Source organism: Myotis davidii, unplaced genomic scaffold, assembly GCF_000327345.1.
Source record: "Myotis davidii unplaced genomic scaffold, ASM32734v1 scaffold504, whole genome shotgun sequence".
Lineage (NCBI taxonomy): Eukaryota > Metazoa > Chordata > Mammalia > Chiroptera > Vespertilionidae > Myotis > Myotis davidii.
In genome coordinates this window covers 115,873-128,209 of record NW_006294761.1, presented here as the reverse complement: position 1 = coordinate 128,209, position 12,337 = coordinate 115,873, and positions in this window count along the sequence as shown.

Here is a 12,337-nt window from a genome sequence, read left to right as displayed (position 1 = left end):
CCCGGTGTGGGGTGTGCAGGAGGCAGCCGATCAATGATTTTCTCTCATGATTGATGTTTCTATCTCTTCTCTCTCCTCCCTTCCTCTCTGAAATCAATAAAGAAATATATATATATATTTTTAAAAAAGGTAACCATTACCCAAGCCACGAATGAGAATACTGATAGAACTGTAGGTGTTTTTCCTCTGGTTTCTTTCATGATTTTCTCTTTGCCTTTGATTTTCTGCTGTTTAAATAATTCCCTGCCTGATAATTTCAATGTCACGGCCATATCTGAGTCTGGTCTGGATGCACACTTTGTTTCTTTTGGCTGTGTTTTTTGCCTTTTAGCTTCATTGTAATTTTTTGTAGAAAGCGGAACATGATGTACTGGGTAAAAGCAACTGAGGTTTTATGTTTATTTGGCTAGGAGTTAGACTGTTTACTATTGCTGTTGCTATAGGTGCCAGAGGCTAAAATTCTTTATCTCACCTCTGTTTGTTTGTTTCCCCAGTTGTCTCTGAGTTTCCCTGGAGACTTCTTAAAAAAAGGGTCTGAGCCTTGTAGGTGGTTCTTTCAATTCTAATCAGCTGTTCTACAGGAGCAGCCTGATGTAGCTCTGAGACCTGGGGTTTCTCTAGTGATGCAGAGAAAAATCACTTGCTAAATTGCCAGCACTGAATGTGAGAGGGTGCCTTAACTTTCTGCAGCAAAGCTCCATGTGCAGTCGCACTTACCCTTGTGGTTAACTATTCATTCAAGTTACTGTGAACTACAATCTTTCTTTAAGAACCATCTCCCTTCTTCTTCTTTTTAAATATAATTTTATTTACCTAAAAAAAGGGAGAGGGAGAGATTGATAGAAACATCAATGATGAGAGATGCCCCCTATGTGGGATTGAACCCGCAACTCAGGCATGTGCCCTGACTGGGAATTGAACCGTGACCTCCTGGTTCTTAGGTCCATGTGCTCAACTACTGAGCCTCACTAGCTGGGCCCATCTCTCTTCTGAAGTGGCACAACTGTGAGGGAGTAGAGGGGGCACTAAGACTAGAAGCAGCAGGAACTTTTCCTGCTACGGATCTCATTGGTCAGAATGTATTGCCCCTCACACCCAGCACTATAGGTGTGGCCAGGAACTCAGACAGGAACACTTAATTTTCACTCTATGCTATGCCTAAAATTAGTGTCCTTTCTTCAGAGTAAATGGATTTGAATGTTCAGAAACTGTACAGTTTACTTCCTTTTAAAATTTATTTTTCAATTATAATTTACATACAATCTTATTTTGTACTAGACGACTGGTGCACGAAATTCTGCCCTGGGGGGGTGTCCCTCAGCCCAGCCTGCACCCTCTCCAATCTGGGACCCCTCAGGTGATGTTCGACTGCTGGTTTAGGCCCAATCCCTGTGGGACTGCAGGCTCCTAACCATTCACCTGCCTACCTACATGATTGCCCCTAACTGCTTCTGCATGCCGGTTTGATCACCCCCTAACCACTCCCCTGCAGCCCTGATTGATGCCTAACTGCTCCCCTGCCAGCCCAATCACCCACAACTGCCCTCCCCTGCCAGCCATCTTGTGGTGGCCATCTTGTGATGATGTGGGGTGGGCCATATTGTGACGATGTGGGGGCAGCCATCTTTTGATGATGTGAGGGCACAAAAGCCACCTAGGCTTTTATTAGTATAGATTAGTTTCAGGTGTACAGCCCAGCCGACAACTCATACAGCTTACTTTCTTTTCTTTCTTTTTTTTTTTTCTATTACTAAGTCTATTTGGTTTATAATACACTTGCTATTTACCCATCCCTCTACTAGGATGTCAGCTTCCCTGAAACTATAATTCAGGGTTTGAGAAATTAAAGCATGCTATGCAATGTGACACCTGAAGTCAGTGATAGATGTACAAGTCAGTATTTAAAGGAGTTAAAAATGAGTATTTCTTCAACTAAGCAATATGTTTAAAAAATTGGGTTTTACTTGTTACATCTTACTTGCATTACCTCAGCATATATCCTTACTTTTATGTTTCTGTTTTCCTAGATTAGCAATTTTTTATTTTTCTAGAGTAAGTAGAGTAAGATCTTTAAGAGTACACTCGCATTACTGTCTATATCACTCATGATTTTTTTCTTCTTGCAGATCTTTTCTCTCCTATCTGCTGTCACCAACCTTAGTCTCTCAAGCAGCTTTTCCCCCATTTCACTATCAGTAACAATTGTCATGCCAATTTTTACATTTATGCTAGAGTTCTTTGTGTCCTTCATTGCACAATCATTCCTTTGTGCAATCTGCATTTCTTCTTTAACCTCTGCTTTCCTTGGATGATCAAGGTTGCTATCCAGCTAATATGCACAGGTGGACAGCAGTTTGCTGCACTGTAACAGTACATTTTGCTCACTGGGGTCAATGTTATAGAAATTCAGACGCCCTGGATTTATGTAATTAAAAGACAACAATACTAGTATTTAAATGTGGTGGTGGTTTTCCCAGATTATGTTGTTCAGCAACTTTATTTCAGTTCGCCTTTACTGAAATATTTCTGTTTTACTTTGAGTCTGGCTAGCATTCACAAACAAAAGCATCTCCCTCCCTTTATAGCTAACTCCTAGTTAGCTTGACTTAAAAACTAATATTTGCCTGGAAACTCCAAAAAGGACTGTCAACTATAATGTAGTGTCTACTTAGTAAAACCTCAAGGCTATTTCTTAACTCAGCACTTTAAACTTCACTTGAGCAATTTCCTTCAGTTCCATAAAATGAAAAACTGAAGTATCCAAGATTTTGTCCATAGTAGAAAATCCTTGAGTTGTGAGCCGATAATTTCCTTACAGCTCCAGAAGTTTAATGACACTTTGAATCAATAAAGATACATGAGATGGGAAGTTCTAAAAATAGCAAGCCAATAACTCTAAACCAGGATTCTTAAATCACTCTTCAAGGATAAGATTGCCTCAAAACGTGGTACCTTTTGTCAAGGATGTTTTAATAACAGTGCAAGAGCTGGAATCAACTTAAAGGTTTATCAATTTGTTAAAAATAGGAAGATCATATTTTGATCTTTAATTAAATTAGCTTTTTTTTTAATTAGAGGATTTGAATTACTAGTCATGGAAATAGGCTTTGGAATATCTAGGAGAAAACATGGACAATGAGATTTGAGTGAATGGATTATGTTCACTCCCTTCGCATTTCCACAGGAAGGGAGTCTCATTCTTATATTCACTATCTTTACCCAAAAGAATATGTCTCTTATTTTCTCTGTACTAATATTTAAAAGTGTATTATTGTAAGAAGACAGCAGCACTCTATATGTTTTCCCTTCCTTTGCTTCTATGCTACACTCTTAGCAGAATAAAACTAGACTGTTGGGGAGCACATGAGGCTTGGTTGGACAGTTTGTAAGGAAGACATTCTGATAAAAGGGAAGTGTGTGGAAGGCCGCCTGCCCTGTTTATTGGAATTCCGACTTAGGGGAGACTTAGGGGAGTATTGTAGATGGTGCCCCTAATTATTCTTTGGCTTTCCCAAATAAGCCTGTGCATATGCAGACCCCGGGTGTTTACTGGAATCCTTATACTTAATCCCTGGATGCCCTTGCCTAGAGGACAAAGCAAACACATGTGTCCTCCCAAGATTACTCACCCTACTGATTGTATCTAAAGATAAAAATTCCAATAAAAGGAGGCAGGCAATCAAGGCTGTCTGGCTCCTTCAGCCAGGCCGTCCCTTAGCCCTCTCACAGTGAAACTGTGGCCGAGTAATCCATTCATCCATTGCTCAGGGACTGCTGGTCAGGTCCTGCACTAGACACAGAACTTTGAGTTCAAACAAAAAAGCAGTAGCAATAGCTCCCTAATTATAACAAGGCATGACATGTTTAAATTTCAAACTTGATAATTTCCAGTGTCTTTTTCATTACATATACCAGATTTTGCATACTGGATGGTTTAGTCCTTTATTATGGAATCCCCATTAATTAATCACTGAATGAATTTGCTAAGCCATTACATGGGTTTGAGTAATACCTTCCCATCCTTAAGTAATATAGTGAAATAGCACAATTTTGGAATTGGATTTCAGTCTTAACTTTATCACTAATCAGCTATGTGATCTGTGGTGTGCCTCTTAAACTATCTGTGCCTCTGTTTACTGACCTTTAAAGCTGAGATAGAATGCAAACCTCAGGTTACCATGAGAAACTTAGATAGAATAACATATGTTAAATTCTGTCGTAGAACTTGATCAATAATACTAATCCCTCTCCAACTCATGGAGACAGACAAATGCACACAAGCAAGCAAGCGTGCACACACACACACGCACGCACACACACACCCTAACACACACACAAACACACAAAAATATTCCGAACCTGTCTTCTAAACTAATTTATTCAATTTTGACTAGTATGTTTAAGAAATACAATAATACTCTGTCAAAAATATATATTAACTAGTTAAAATGCTCTTTGTTAAGTGAGGGGATGTTGGGACACCATGAAAGTGTCCTACTGATTACTAAATAATTATTTCCTATAGAGACATAATATTGTAGTAGAAAAATTTTAGAGTAGCTGTTGGGCTAATATGTTTCCTTCTGTGAATAGCAAACCTAGCCTGGGGTGGGTTTACAAAGTCATAATTATAATATCTGACTTTGAGCCAATTATATTTTCTCGCATAGAAATTGAAATTTGGAACTAAATTCAAGATTAGAAGTACTTTATATTTATTTTATATTTATACATATTTATTTGTACTTATGCTATTCTTCTAATGCAGATTTTTTTAAATACAGGTGAAGATCAATTAGTATATGATTAACTTACTGGGTTACAACCAGAATTATAAAAATGAAGAATAGAATAAAATAAAGCTCATACATGTAAATAACTATTTTTTGTGAGAATTTGATTTGTTATACATATTTATAATGATGGATACATAGACATAGATCCACAGATATGTATTCACGGGGCTATGATGTAAAATATATTCCTTATTATGTTTCTGATTCTAAAAATTTAAAAAGTATTTCTCCTCTTAAAAAGAGTCAAATGAAATATCTTTTGAGGCCCCTGGAAAAATTTTCCTTATCATACATATTCTAAGGCTTAGCTGTTAAACTTCCTGGTTAAGTGGAATTGTAGTTGCCTTCCCTCTGTCTTGATAATGATCATTTGGTCTACAAATCTTTCCCTTCATGAATCCCCTGTGCTTTGCAAAAAGCTAACCCAAATCTGTGCAATCTCATTCCACAGTCACAGTAATTGCTCCCAGAGTGGAGAAGTGACCCAGATCAGGCTCTACAATCGGGAGAATAATTTTTTTTTTAACTTTTCTAGGAGAGCTTAAATATATAACCTTTTCTTTCTCCCTTGGGGTGAATAATGAAATATATAGCCCCTGGATTTTGTCAGTCATGTCCTGAGACTATAAAAAGAAGCCAGCCCTCTTTTTATTAAGCTTATGTTAATACAGAGGACAATAGTTCTAATGTCTGGCAAATGACGCTTTTTCTACCCATAGATGGTACATACTTCAATCCATCTTGTCACTACTCCAGAGAACTGTCATCAGTTCGGTTAGCTCTAATTTTCTCAAAGAGCCAATGCTTCATGATTGCAGGTATTCTGAAATACTTCAGCCCTTGGGCTTGTCAGCTAACAGGCAGCAATTTCCTAGACTCCATGTTCTCATATGAGAAGTATTCAGATGCCTCACCATAGGCCTTTAAATCCTATAACCAATTTCTATGATCATAGAGAAATGTTAGCTTCTGCTTCTCTTCTGACTTAGATTCCATTTTTATTTATTGCTCCTAAAATTTATCTGCCTTGATTTTTGCATGATGGTATGCATTATTTACTCCGTGGTGACTCATTTGTACTCAATTATTTCCTTGTACTCAATGTATTCCGTGTTCATACTCATGGAATAGCTTTACTAGCCAGGCAAATTATTCCAGACACCAGCAACAGGAGAAGCACTGACCCTGAAAGCTGCCCTGAGATACAGGTTTATTCATCTTCACTCTGTTAGGTCACAGGGTCTTTAAATCTTGAATCTCTATCAGCACGTGCAGGTGCCCTTTAGTATCAGGAAGTCCAAGGTCTGCCTATGGTGGAATCTCTCATGTGAGCTGGTTATATAAGCGCTTTCCAGCTGCATAATCAGCCTAAGCTGTCAAAATCCTTCCGTTTATTAAGACTAGCCATGAATGAAATTGCGGTTACTGTTACCACATAATGCTGACAGAGTGGTATGGTCCTCTCAAAAACAACTCACAGACCCTTGGTTACAGAACATCTCTTTGTTTAATATATTTCATAGCATTGGTCTGATAGTCTTGTCATACTACAAGAAACCTTGGAGATAAACGTGGTTAATCCAGAAAGGTTGAAAGTGGCTCATGCTAGACAGTCTTTGGTGTAAATGCGTGTCTACACGTACTTTTTAAATTATTTTTTTTTCTGCACTATAATCTGAAATTAGAGAAATGAGTGGGGGAAAACAACGCTTTAATGTCACTTGACTGTTTTATTACCTGGCTGCTATCCCTTACTTTCTCTTTCTTTATATATAAAACAATAAAAATTGAAAGGAGTTTACTTGTTCAAGATCACAAGGTAGTAATGACACCTGAGTATTCAATTATTTAAAGTTGTTGAACAATACTGTGTCAGAAGGAATGGCGTAGTCTGTACAGTGAGGTGAGGATTTCTTACATAAAATACTGTAATCATTCACTCTGTGGGATTGTAATGTGGATAGTTTGAAAGAGAATACTATTTTCTCCATTTCTTGGATCTAAGAGATAGATGGTATCATAATCCTCTCACCTGTGTTAATCATACTGAAAGGAATTTTAGGGAATAAGAAGGGCTCATGGAAGAGGATTGCATATGTGAAGAGCAGAAATAGCTCCAAGATGACAAAATGCTTATCTTACTTGTACAGAGGATAGAGAAATGCCACAGGACAAGGGGGGAGGAAGACATACATTCACAAAGGATAAAGAAAAGTCACAGGATAATGGGAAGAAGGAAATATATTTTCACAGAGAATAGAGGAATGTTGCACGATAAGAGGGAGAGGAAGAGGGGGCACCACTGTGAGCTTTGGAGCTTTGAAACTGATACTATGCAGCAGAGTGACCAATGAGGAAAGCATGGGAGTCCTAAAATTAATGAAGGGTCCAATTAGAGAAGGTCAGGGTCAGAAAAAGAGCCACAGCCTTTATAAATCCAGAGACAAAAAGGCTCAGAAGATATTTTGGATTTAGACTTGTTTTTTTTTTCCCATTAGAGAGAGAGCAAGCTTTTCCCATTTGGGGACATCCCTGTCCAGACAGAGTTTGTATATGTTTCCAACAAACTTCCACATTTTTATTAAAGAAGCCCTTTTGTCTGCAAGTTTATTCTTCAAACTTCATTGGGTGAGGACCCACGGAAGAAAAGTCTACACCCCAAACCCCACATCTTAAAACTATGGATATCTCTGACTAGACATATCCTACAAAAAATATAATAAACTTCTAGGGAGTCGTGGTAAATCTTGTGTGCAGAGAAGAATAATGCAAACATGATGGAAGTTATATTTTGTTTAGAAGAATTCAGATTTTTAATGGCTAATCAGCCTACTACAAATAAGTATATAAACATTGAATGTATGACTGACTCTACCACTAAGTATTGTTAAAGTACAATATTGTATATTTTCTACTTTATCACATGGAGTTATTGAACCAAATCACCTTAGGTGTTTAGAATCCTATATAATAAAACCCTAATATACAAATCCACTGAACAGCAGAACAACCAGCAGAATGACTGGTTGTCATGATGTACACTGACCACCAGGGGGCGGATGCTCAATGCAGGAGCTGCCTCCCTGGTGGTCAGTGTGCTCCCACAGGGGGAGAGTGCTGCTCAGCCATAAACCAGCCTCACAGCCGGCGAGCGCAGCAGCAGTGGCAGGAGCCTCTTCCACCTCCTCTGTAGGCAGGTGGTAAGGAGCAAGTGGTCCTGAACTGTGAGAGCCCCAGACTGCAAGAGGCATGTCCGCCTGCCAGCTTAGGGGATCAGGCCTAAGCCGGCAGGTGGACATCCCCCGAGGGGTCCCAGACTGCGAGGGTGCAGGCCTGGCTGAAGGGACGAATTTCCTGCACTGGGCCTCTAGTTCTTATAAGGACAGGATAAGCTTTTAAATCTGATATGTCTTCTATAATACAACCTTTCACACTAGTCTATGCTACTTAAATGTTTAACAGTGTCCTATAAAACAATCATTTGGTATGAAATGTATAGAATCCACTTTGATAATGAAGTATAATATGCTTCAATTTTGTTGGTTATTTTACTTTCAGTCTTTAATTAACAAAGAATGAGACTATGTTAGTTAAGGCAAATTATAGAAGTAGGTTAAATGTATTTTATATAGTTCACCCACTATTCCAATGGCCTTCAACACCCTCATCCTAACCTCTAGATTTACTACCCTTTAGTACCTCATAAAGCTTTCCTAATACCAATTCCATACCCTTGATTGTAGCGTCTGCTTTGTGATTTTTTTTTCTATAGTTTCAATCCTCAGACACTGGATCAATAATAGCTCACTGATTTGGCAAATTATTACCTAGTAATTTGTTAAAAGGGTGCTGTTTTTCTCTTATTCCATCAATCCCTTACACAAGAAATATTTATATTTTAAAACAAGACTTGAAGAAAATGCCATGCTCCTGAAGTCTGGCTAAAATTTCAGAGACTTCTGCATGCTCGTGAAAGAAAACAATTTTGAGCACCAGCTTTCTCAGTGTCATTTTCATCACCACAGACAAGGTATTTTAACAACAACCCAACATTGTCTCTATAAATGAAAATTCTTTGTTCCAAGATGTCAGACGCCAGTCCTTGGAATACTTTATTGCTCTGTGTCTGTTTACTGAATGTGTCGCCACATTAGATTAGTTACAAAATCTAGCCATAGTGAAAGCCAAATTATAACAACACTTGCAATACCTCAACTGCTACTCTACTTTGGCCGAAGTGCCCAACGTCTTTTGCCAGAGTCACTGTGATTGCCTCCTCAGCTGCCTGCCTGCTTTTTCACCATCACGTCCTTTCATTCTATTTTCAACAAAACTGTCAGACTGCTCTTACTTCAAAGTATGTGTGGTCATGTTCCTCCTCTGTTAACATATATTTTTCACAGTAAAAGCCAAAGTCCTTGCAAGAACCTAAAGCATCAAGGCCTTTGTTTGCTACCTTTTGCAGTTTATCCTGCTCTCTCCCTTGCTCTCTCTGCTCTGTGACATCAGTCTTCCGGTGTCTCAAGCATGTCAAGCACTCTCCTGCTCAAGTCTGTTGAATATGTTCTTCTCTTTATTTGAATGGCCTCCAGACACACTCATAGTTGACTATTTCATCCCTCTCAGGTTTGTATTCATATGTCAATTCTCCAGAAGGCCCGCTCTGGGCACACTGTGTGCACTTTCCATCATCTTTTCCTATTCTATTTTCGTCTTTTGCTACTTTGCAGTGAAAATCTGACAATAATTTACAGAAACATTTTTTTTTATTTGTAAAATGAATGCAGTTGATTGTAGGAATTGTAATAAGGATGCTTCATGATGCTACCAGAAAAATTTTAGTTGTATATGTTGCATAAAAGTATATCTTTTGCTGTATACTTGATATAAAATTTTAAAAAAATATCAGATAAGAATTGTTTTTGAAATGCTTACTTAGGGCCAAGACACCCTAAATATGCATAATAAAACTATTTAAACCAGATATAGCATTTATTTTATTAAGAATAATTACAGAAAAGTGAAGTCTCCATTTAAGTTTTTTATTTTTCTTGTGATTATATCACTTTGACTGGAACTATTATTCAATAGAGAAGTCCTTCAAATGTAATTGCAAAGTCAGGGACCTACAGGGAAATGGGGATCAAAAGCTCTCATCGCTCCAGATGCTACAAAGCCTTCCCTTCCAGATGCTACCGATTTTACTCCCCAGGTATTTTTAAATTAGGAATCTGTCTTAGCTGGTACAGGAAGACAAGAGGTCAAGCTCAATCAAATGATTCACCTAAACCTATTGAAAAGGAAAGGGGTCCGAGGAGTCCTGCTGCTATTGTAAAGGATTATTTAGTGAATCCGATTGCTGAGTTTCTAAATATCTCAGCAGTTTGACAAACCCTGATATCTTGACGTGATTAGGCCGGAGTCTGAAAATAGTGAAACCTTTATCAGAGAGTCTGAAATCACAGTAGCTGCTCAGAAATACTGATTACTGCTTACTGTGGCAAAAGCAGTATAGCTGCCCTGACTAGAATGCCACCATTACATTTTAAGGACTGACTTTTCAGCAGAAACCAAGGTGACATACTTAGATTCCTGTTCCTAAACTATACTAATAATTACTTATGAAGGTAACTTTAGAAATATATATATATAATTTCAGTCTGAATAGAATAGAAAGAATGAAAATCATGATATCTATGTCTTTCCTTGGTTGTTGTTGGTATTGAGTTTATCAAACAAAGCAAATACATACAAAAATTCACTGGGCTGCATTGTTTCTTTCTAACTCAGAAGGAGCTAATAATTGACAAACAACTAAGGTTGCTCTTAGACATCTGTATCCAAAGAATGTGAGCAGAAGTCAGGGGATATGTGTTTATTGGCCCTTTATGCTAGAGCACTCTCAAGTATTCCATGTCATTATTAGGGCAACTCAGTAATGCTAAAATTAAACTCAGACCTAGCCATATGAGAAATAAATTCTCACAGAATGAAAGTAAGGAGTGGAGGAAAGATGATACAACAGAGAAATAAATTGAAGTAAATGCTTGTTAAAATTTCTGTGGCTGTGGCAGTGGCTGTTTAAGGATCCAAGTGAGTTATACTTTTCACAAATGAATTACATTATCTCCATCAGAGCCTCAGAAATGTGTGGCCACAAACCAGCTGTTTGACCTCAGGCAAGTTACATAACCTCTTTGTTTCTTCATGTTGTCATTTTTGATATTATGAGAACTGGTATAAGTCAATCAAACAATAGGAAAAACAGATATCAATCCTCAGAGCTAGATGTTGTGAATACTGCATGAAATAATAATATTAAATAAGGATAATATGAAATATGACCTTTATAGTTGTTGATATGTTGGAATAAAAATATTCACAAAAGGACTTACTGAAAGTCTAAATAAGATAATACCCTTAAGACACTGAAGAGGCTCAAGACAGTTTTTAAAAAAAATCTCTAAATTTCCATATTTTATTGCTCTGAAATTTAAATTGTTATGAGTGAGTTATAGGAACTCCCAAATTATACTAATACACCTACCATACTGAAAAGTTGATAGTAGCATTTTGGATATGAAACAAAGGATAGTTCACTATATTAAATGCTATTTATAATTTTAAATTTTTCTACAAATATCTCAATTGCTTATAATTATCATAATGAAGGAAGCCACTCTAGGACTTTAAAAGTACAAATTCAGAAATTCTAGGAAAATGTGTTTTTTAAATTATTTTTTTAAAACCTGAAAACAGGAGAAACCAAGATGGTAGCATAGGTAAACACCGGAGATTGCTGCCTCGCACAACCACTTCAAAAATACAACTAAAATATGGAACGGACATCATCCAGAACCATGGGAAGGCTGGCTGAGTGGAAATTCTACAACTAGAAGGAAAGAGAAAAGCATACCGAGGCTCAGAGGAGGTGCGGTGTGGAAGTAAAATACAAAGGTGTGGAGGTGCATGTGGAGAGGGCTTGCGGCTGAGGACACAGTTGTCTTTTTTCAATCAGGAGGGATTCTCAAGCTCTGAGCTCCAGTTCCGGGAGAGTCTCTGGGGACCCAGACTCATACGGGAGAAATGGGACTGTCTGGCATCAGTTGGAACTGGAGGGCAGCTTTCTCTCAGAGATGCTCGCAGTGATTGCCAGGACATTGAGAAGTGGGGCCTCTGAGGACAGGACGGAGAGCAGCCATAACTGCTCACTCCGCCCTGTTGATCCCCTGGGACCCCGCCCTGCCCAAGCTGTGCACTGAGGCTTTTGCATATGAAAGGCCCAGCCCTTTGCAATCTGAAAATTACTTAACAAACTGCAGCTGGCCCAAGGCCCAAGGGCAACTTTCATTGCTTCACAGCTAGCTTCTGCTGAGTAGCCTCAGGCAGAAGCTAGATTAGCACCTCCTTAGAGATCTAGGAACCAGTGTGCCTGGTGGTCAAAGTGGGACCATCCAGATTGCAGCTCCTCGGATCCATAAAGGACACACTCAGGGGGCAGACTCAGTGAGCACCAAAGCCCCACTGAAGCAAGTCTTGCC